The 9,431-nt window shown below is 37.5% G+C and overlaps 1 long non-coding RNA gene across 1 annotated transcript; it reads right to left on the reverse strand.

The window, feature by feature from the left end:
• Positions 1-1,113: 1,113 nt before the first annotated feature.
• LOC130996718 (uncharacterized) lies at positions 1,114-2,990 on the reverse strand. The gene is made up of 3 exons (XR_009092755.1): positions 2,733-2,990; positions 1,560-1,624; positions 1,114-1,328 (listed from the first exon to the last, which is right to left on the reverse strand). It is a non-coding gene; the product is annotated as an uncharacterized LOC130996718 (long non-coding RNA).
• Between the last annotated feature and the right edge of the window lie 6,441 nt (positions 2,991-9,431).

Genomic DNA, 9,431 nt, shown 5'->3' on the forward strand with positions numbered 1-9,431 from the left:
GCAAAGAAGAAAGTTTCTAAGAAAGTTGATGGTTAATTCATAGAGTTTCATCTATCTAGGATTTTTTATTTAGTTACGAATAGCTATGCATCTTCTAGGTTTTTGCATCCAAAAAACCATTAATCAACTTATTTCAGAGTTCAAACAAGACTAAATTTGTTATTTATCCGAACAGAAAACCCTAACTTTACTATTTATGGAATCGAAAAAAAGAGCACCACATTTGAACATTTTTTTATAAGATCTATGAGTTTCATGAATTGTTTATGCATCCCATAGAGATGTGGTCCTCACTTTTGATTAAAATATATACTTTATTTGTCCTCACTCAAATAATTACAAATTTCAAAACATGAAAAGATCCAACAATAGAAATGTCTACGTGTGGATCTGTGTTGAAGTGGGTGGATCTATTACCGATTTGAATATTCATTACCTTATAAATAAACAAGTATATTAAATATGTTCTATATACTATTTGTGCATATTGTTGTGTAAGTTAATGCATTTTCGTTTGTTTTTGTATGCATATATTCGTATCAGTATATGCATAATCATATACTAATATGCATGTCAACGTGTATTTTTATGCATTTTTACGAATTAATATATGCATATCAATGTTATAAATTATGCATTATTATGTTATGTTAACTGGAAAATAATTATTAAAGATAAACCAGATGATGACTTTGTTGAAGAGTCTAAAGCTACATCATCAAAACAAATAATGCAGTATCAAGACAAAGAATCTACATCAAAACAAAAAAAAGGGAAGGAGAAAGCAACCACAACATCCAAAAAATAAAAGGCAAAACAAAAGCCAGAGAGGAAAATCTAAAAGAGTGATAATCAAGAAAAGAAAAGTCCAGAACCAGAGAAGTCAAAAACCAAAAAGCAACTATCAAAGGTGGTAAACAAGCCCAAAGAAATATCCGAGGAAACAGAGGATAGTCAATACATGTCACAGCCCACTATCCCAATGACGGGTTAACCGGGGTTATGACTTGGGGTGAACAATAAGAAACGGAAATTAAAGGGAATCTACTAAATAACCATCATTAATAACAACAAACTAGTGGTATATATATATATATATAACCACTTGGGTAATTAACAAACGAGCCTGCCATAACGACTAGACCCCAAATGAAAGTTAATTAAAATGAAGTAGTAATAAGTTCAAGTAGAAATGATAAATAAGTCAGAGTGTTTGCAGCGGAAAAACGTGTGAGTTATGCATATGGAGATGCATACTCAAGGTTTCATTACATAAACATCAAAAGAGAAATCCGCTCAACACTGATCCATTCCATCGCCTGCTCAACCTGCACATTTAGAAATACATGCAGGGCTGAGTATAAAAATACTCAGTGACATAAGCATTTTCATAAACATTTCATTTTCATAACATTTTCATTTTCATAAAGGGCATTAAACATATAAGCATTTCATAAGAACTGAATAAATAGTCAAAACATATCATGCATATATATTCGCATATGAGGCCTACGTCACGCAGGGGATCTCTATATACGTAATAATAAAATAATGCCCACCTCAAACGTTCTTAAGCTAGCGTGGAGTCGCTTCTTCTTCGGCTTCATTTCCTGTCGCCCGGACCCTTATTGATGAAGAGTCGGTAAGTTCGTGAAGAAAATTGTCACAAGACAAAGTCTAATTCTACGTGTCTAGGGTATCTTTTAGTATTTTAGGGTTCTAGCATCCATAAGTCGTTTCGATTAAAACAATCAAAAACCAACATAACATCGACTAACCACATAACAAACGAAATAAAAGAATTCAATATCCTTAAACTTAATATCATTTAGAAAGCTAAGAGTATAATATAAAACATTCTCAACCCAATCCTTGAAAAATAAATCACATAAACAATTAATCTCATATTCTATCTCCTTACTCAACTCTATATAAACTCTCCACTCATCTCAAATCCTTAAGTTCAAGGATAGGTTTCAAGAAAATCATGGTTCTAAGTCTGGATTTATCTCTCATATAAGGCTCATCTAATCTCATTCAAACACATAGGCCACAATCACATAAAGCACATAAGAATCACAATCAAACATCATTAAAACATGCTCTGTTTTTACACTGATTCAACTTTAAAATTTAATCTGTTCTGACCCCGACATCTGCTGGACTCGATACTCATACCGAAAGAAAGATCTTCAAGTCTAGTTTCATATAAAAAAAAGTAGAGTTGAAAACTCCAAGTGGTTTGAGAGATATGACGTTTTTACCACGATCTACCATATTCGGCAGTTTTGAGCAATCAAAAACTTGGATTTTTGAAAACTAGTAAACGTTGTCAAACTGGACTCAACTTCGGTGGATATCTATATAACACAATAAAGTTAATACCATAAAAATTTGGAAAGCTAGATCACAAAGGAAACTACTGAAATGAATGACTCTTTCCCCTGTTCTCTGAAATTCTCGGTAGTAATGTGCAGTTTGGGTTTTTCATTTTAAAGAAATATCAAACGAAGTTGGAATGGCTTGAAATTTTACCAGGGTACTCAAGACTCATGTAGGGACTTTCTATAAAAGTTTCAAAGTTATTAGACATCGACAAACCGTCGATCACAGTAGGTCAGTAGGCCTACGAAATTCACCAAAATCTCATCTCAAATTCTTTAAATGCTCAAGATTATATACTCACATATAACATCATACAATCTAGATCTATGAAAATAAGAATCACTTACCCAAGATTAAACAAAGATCAAAGTTTTCCTTTCTCACTCTTCAAACCAAACCCCACGGTCCTCTTGAAATCTTCAAGAATTGAAAGGTGTTTATGTTGATTTGGTGGAGGATTTGATCTTGAAGTGAACTTGGAAGCTTTGGTGATTAATCTATGGCGATCTTTTGGAGCAAAATTGGAAGAGAGGGATTTTTGGAGGTGACTGAGAGTTGAAGTGTGAGGGAGTGAAGTGATGAGCTTTGTCTTGCAATGGAAGAATGATTAAGGACAAAAGCATTATTCATGATTAAAGCTTGGTTCCCTACCACCTTAGCACACTAATCCTATCTTCACTCATCACACTTCCACTCATGTCTATTAGATAAAAATAAGTTAGTGGTAGGGAAAAGAAAATATTAGTGGTGGTAGGGAAAAAGATTAGTGGTAGGGAAAAGAAAATATTAGTGGAGGATAATGGGGTGTTACATTAAGTAAATATAAAAATGTGGTGTAGGAATAACCCATGTGTAAAAAAAAATATGGAAGACTAATCATCAATTAATAAAATGCTAGAGCATAAAACTCTTGTGATCAAAATTAAAATAAATAGCACTAACATTAGTGCACTCTCTCAATTTATAAATACATCATAGGAAAATAATTTGAGAAAAATATTGATGGAAAATTTTTATAACTCATCATTCCTAAATTTCTCGGTAAAAATAAATGAATACATAATTTTTTTTTTTTTGATTTGAAAACTCAAAATAAATCTTTGAGCTCCATCATTCTCTTAATGGACTCAAAAATATTTTGAGTGCATCATCCGTTGAAATAAAAATAAAAATAAATCATCACGTATGTAAATCATCAAATTCACATAAGTCCGTATTTTATTAGTGGATGCTGAACCCTAATTACCATAAGAAATCCTTAAATCAATAATTAAAAGTCTATAATCCTTAATAAAAAGTCGGGGCATTACATACTATCCCCCTTAACATAAATTTCGTCCCGAAATTTGTACCTCAGAAAATAACTCTGAGTACTTCACTTTCCTGTTAGACGGTAGTCTATTATTGACCATGATATATTCATAGGTCCCTTACTATCGGTATTGACTTAGTCCTTAGTACCTGAACTTCCCGATCTAAGATAGATTTGGATCTTCCTTCGTAACTCAAATATTGACTAATAATAATGTTGTTCTTATGGATCATATGCTTTGAATCGTAAACATACTTCTCTATTTGCGACACATGGGATACATTACGCACATTCTCAAAGCTTAGCGCTAACGCCAACCAGTAAGTTATTGGGTCTATCCTTTCTACAATCTCGTATGAGCCTATAAAACGGGGTTTAGGTTTACCCTTTACACCGAATCTAACGATTCCTCTTGATGGAGAAACCTTCAGAAAAACTTTCTCTCCATCCTCAAACTGTAGGTCCTTTCGACGTTTGTCAGCATATGACTTCTGTCTATGCTGGGCCTCCTTGATTCCTTTTTCTGATTTGACGGACGATCTCAATCATCTCGCCATTTCATCCCAACAAAGTGGTGATCTATATTTCCTCAGGTATAACGCATCATTTGCCAACCTATCGATAGGCGATTGATAACTGGTAAAAACATGTTCTCAGCTTTCACCCCGGTTTAGCTCGGTCGTCCTCAACATACCTTATTAGTAATTTCTATGTCGTTTAAGCGGAACTATAATGACTAATATCTCTAGAGCATTCTTAAGGCAACTTAAACAGTTTGTAAGGAGACCAACCATTTCGAGCATGTAGGCAGTCAGCCTAAAACGCCGTTATAAACTTTTATTCATTTATCGAAGGAATCTCGAGTCATGTAGGCATTGACTGCCCCCTTTCGTGACAACCTTTGCTTAAGTATGATGGATTCAAAAAAAAAATCCATTTCGACAACGAAATTCATTGGTTCGTTAAGGGCTCAGTTTGTCCCAAACACGATATTAAGCTTGACTTTATGAGCTCGAAGACTCAAAGTAACAATATGATATGTTGTAAAACCTTCACTTGCTAGCACGCAAGACATATTTCAACAAATGAGGTTACATCTCGTTTCATGCCTCCTAACTAGAATTTTTCTAGATCTTAATACATCTTAGTACTTCTTGGTGACAGTATATGGGTGCCATGGCTTTATCTTATTCTTAAGTTCATTGTCATGGACATGCATATCTTCCCTTCAAAGAAGATAGCATTAACTGATTCGTCATTGTAATTCTTGAAACTTCTTATCCTTATTCTTCCTCGTAGCTTCTCCATCTTTTCGTCCTTCCTTTGTGCTTCTACCACTATTTTTCTCAAACTGGGTATTGCCGCAACAACACTCGCTATTGTATTAGGTGATTTAATCACTTCTATCCTCATCTTGTCAAAGTTTTTAATGAGTTCTTCTTCCCTCGTGAGAAAGTATCCTAACTTAGACGAGACTTTACGACTCAATGCATCGGCTACTACATTGGCCTTGCCTGGGTGGTAGTTAATACCACAATCATAATCCTTTACTAGTTCGAGCCATCTTCTTTGTCTCATGTTCAGATCCCATTGCTTGAAAAAAATATATATATATATATATATATATATATATATATATTTCAAGCTTTTATGATCGGTGAATATCTCACACCTAACTCCGTATAGGTGATGTCTCCATATTTTCAGTGCATGCACCACTGCAGCAAATTCTAAATCATGAGTTGGATAATTCAGTTCATGTGGTCTAAGTTGTCGCGATGCATATGCTATCACCTTTCCCTCTTGCATTAACACACAACCTAGTCCATTTTTCGACGCATCCGTGTAGATCACATATTCCCTGTCTGGTTCTGGAACTGCTAGCACTCGTGCAGTAGTTAACATGTCCTTGAGCTGCTGAAAACTTCTCTCGCACTCATCAGTCCAAGTATACTTGATTCCTTTCCCAAGTAACTGCGTCATTGGTCTTGCTATTTTTGAAAATCCTTCAATGAATCTTCGATAGTAGCCAGCTAATCCTAAGAAACTTCTTATCTCATTTGGAGTTGTTGGTGACCTCCATCCTTGTACTGCTTCAACCTTGATACCTTCTGACCTTAAGCCAAATCTCACATTTAGTGAATTTGATGTAAAGAGATTCACCCCTTAGTGTTTGCAACGCGATTCTCAATGTTTCTTATATTATTCTTAATCTTGGAGTAGATAAGGATATCGTCTTTGAATACCAAGATGGACTTATCCAAGTAAGGATAGAATGCTCTGTTCATGAGGTCCATGAACAACACTGGCGCGTTTATTAATCCGAACGGCACAACTACGAATTCGTAGTGATCATATCTTATTCGGAAAGCCGTTTTGGGTATATCTTCATGTCTAACTTTTAACTGATGATACCCAAACTTCAAATCGATCTTAAAGATTACGCTCACACCTTTGAGTTGGTCGAATAAATAATCCTCAAGGTGCCTTCCTTCTTCTTGACAAATAACACAGGCGCTTTCCATGGGATACACTAGGTTTGATAAAACCTAGGTCCAATAATTCCTGTAATTGGATCTTTAGCTCCTCCAATTCCCTTGGAGCCATCCTGTAAGGTGCCTTGGATACCGGTGTTGATCCTGGTTCTAAATCGATGGTAAATTCTACTTGTCTATCGAGTGGCAGCCCTGGTAAATTTCTGAAAAATATCTCAGAACTCCCGTACAATCTCTACGTCTTCAATTATCCCTTTGGTCTCAACTCCTCCGATCAGGTATACCAGGATAGCTTGGCAGTCTATCTTGTTTATCATCTTCCTCGCTTGTAAGGCTGAAATAATTGGTATCCTGTTCCCCAGGTTTATCTCAAAGCATCCATCCCCGAAAAGTTAAAAGCAATCTTCCGCTCCTTGCATAAAACTGTGGCGTAGTTCTTAGCTAACCAGTCAATCCCTAGGATTACATCAATGTCCTATATTGTATAAACTGCAAGTTGTTTACTATGACCTTAAATGATCCTATGTTTACCTCTTGGTTTGAGTAAGCATGTGTTTCTATCGTCGCCCCTCCTATGGGTAAAGAATTTCTCATGTCCAGATTAGCCCTTTTCAGGTATGAGTTTTAGGGTATTTGCACATGCACTTGCAGAGAAAGAATGCGAGGCACCCGTATCGAACAGAAGTATAATAGGTGTGTTGAGTAGCGTGCCCATACTTATTAGGTTTCCTTGTTTGCTTCCTTATTTATTCTTGTGCGGGGCATAGGTTCTAACTTAAGGGGGTTGTGGTGGATAGAGTAGTTGTTGGTCTAGAATGACCCTAAATGGTTGTGCTTGACCCGGTTGATTCGATCTTCACATCCCTCCGTGTGGCCTTGCTTGGAAATCTTTAGCAAAATAGCCCTTCTGACCATATTTAAAACATGTATTACTATCATCCAAACATATATCATAATATGACTTGGAAAACTTCGGCCATGGAGGTACCCCAGGCTGGCCCTGATTAATTAAAAGGCGGTATTATAGAAAAGAAAAAAGAAGCCCATGAAGGCACAGAAAAGCCAACTATGGGCCGAGCCTCGTTAAAACCTTTTTACGAGAAAGAAACTGCAAAAAGGAAAAAGAGTACTCGACAAAAGCAAGACAAGCGAGCGGAAGGAATTGCTTCAGGAACTCCGGCCTGACCATCGTCCCTAAGTAATTCCGGCTCAAAGAAGAACAAAAAAACGAAAGAAGACTCCGAAAAGACCCAAGGCAGCCACGGACTTGAAACCGGCCGGCCACAACAGCCCCCACAGTCGTGACTAGATGCGTCGAGTGTGACTATGGCTAGCAATGTCACGGATGACCGCTTCCTCAATGACCTCAATACCATTATTCCACCACCCCTCTTGTCTAGCAGGATTGGCCATAATGTCCGCCACAACGTTCCCTTCTCGATAAATATGTGAGACACGAAAAGTAATCTCCTGCAGACGAGCTAACGTTTCCTTCCAATAGTTGATAAAACGCCAAGGAACCTCCAACGTGCGCTGTTGAAGAAGAACAACTACGTACAAAGAATCCGCCTCGAGCCAAAGCTTGTGCCATCCCCGGTTGTAAGCTATCGCAATGGCTGTAATAACCGCAAGTAGCTCGGCTTCGAAAGCAAAGCCCGAGCCTCCCTTAGTATGAAAACAACCTCGGACCATGGCAGCATGATCCCTAAACACCCGACCGCCAGCAATTAAACCCGGAGATCCGGACGCAGAGCCGTCCGTGTTCACTTTGATCCAGCCAACGTCCGGCGGCCACCAATGAACCGAGACGTAATCCGGGGGAGGCGCTATGTTTGTTTGATGTCCTTGTCCTTGCCTTTGGGCACTATGTTTCCTACCAAGGCCTCTTGCCATTTCGACTATCATAGTAGTCTTGCCTTCGTCCTTGATCATTTGCTTCCTGAGTTGAGTTTGGGTCGGGCAAATCTCGGGCCTACTACCTCGGCGTCCAGAGCTTGGCTGAACAATTCAGAGTTCATAAACTCAGTATAGTTGTCGAGTACCTTAGGCCGGAGTGAAACTTGTCTATCATCTTTTCTTCTATGTCCACCTACTGTGGGGCCTAACGGACATGCTGCAGAAAATATGGTCATACTTGGTCATATCCCATCTTGTTTTGCTTTGGATTAAACACTTCTTTTCATTTCCTCTTATAACGGCTATTAGAAATATAATTGTCATATACCCCTGTCTGAAAATCTTCTAAGACAAGTCTGACAGCTCTTCTTGAGTCATCGCTTTTCTTTTGGCCTTCAACCAAAATCTGCAAATTCAGTCAATTGGAATGCAACACAGAAAGTCGTTCATGTACGCAAACACTATATTACGGTCTCAATTTGGATTCTGAATTTCTATCATAATGAGTGGTCGATAATATTCATAGGACAAAGACTAATCTCAACTAATTTAAACACAATGAGAGACAACTATACAAAGCTATAGTTTGGGTGGTATACTAGGTCAGTAGACTAATACTTCTTAGTCTTATCGATAAAGGGAATCTACTATGACAACTCACGAGTTGCAAGGCTCAAAATCAACACAACATCAAAGCAAGGTGTTGTAGAAATTGTTCAAGAGATTCAAAAGAATGACCAGAGGGTATGAAATGATTAACTACAAGGTCGAATAAAATGACCTCGAGTAAGAACCCGTCTGGCTTTTCAACCGAAAGTTGAAACATATAGGTTTTCAACCCAAAAGACGTCTACTGAGATTTGGATCATGTGGACTGGCCAGGTCCAACATCATCACTTCCCAGTCACACGGGAAACATTGTCCCGAACTTGAGAAGTCGTGGACATACTATACATAACGAAACTTGAGTTCGTAGTGGCAGCTTAAAGCTCAAACTTAAGGTTCTAGTCCTATTGAACTAGACTCTTATTCCCCAAGGTCTACATACAGACAGTCGAACTATATTTTCTTATATAACTTGTAGTCCCAAAGACATGGGCAACAGTCCAAATGCGTGTATACTGAGCTATAACAATTCTTATGTCGTCGTCAAAAGCTATACTAAAATCCCGATATGCCCGAGTAGTCTCTGCTGGGTCAAACGCGGAGCTTTCCTAACCATCGGAATATGCCTGGACGTAACCATCTTTAATAGATAAGGGAAAGTGTGAGTCTTCTTATACGTAAGTAGACGTAAAACTCTTAAATGTACAAGGTTATGAACATACTATGCATAACAAAAC

This window comes from Salvia miltiorrhiza, chromosome 8, assembly GCF_028751815.1.
Source record: "Salvia miltiorrhiza cultivar Shanhuang (shh) chromosome 8, IMPLAD_Smil_shh, whole genome shotgun sequence".
Lineage (NCBI taxonomy): Eukaryota > Viridiplantae > Streptophyta > Magnoliopsida > Lamiales > Lamiaceae > Salvia > Salvia miltiorrhiza.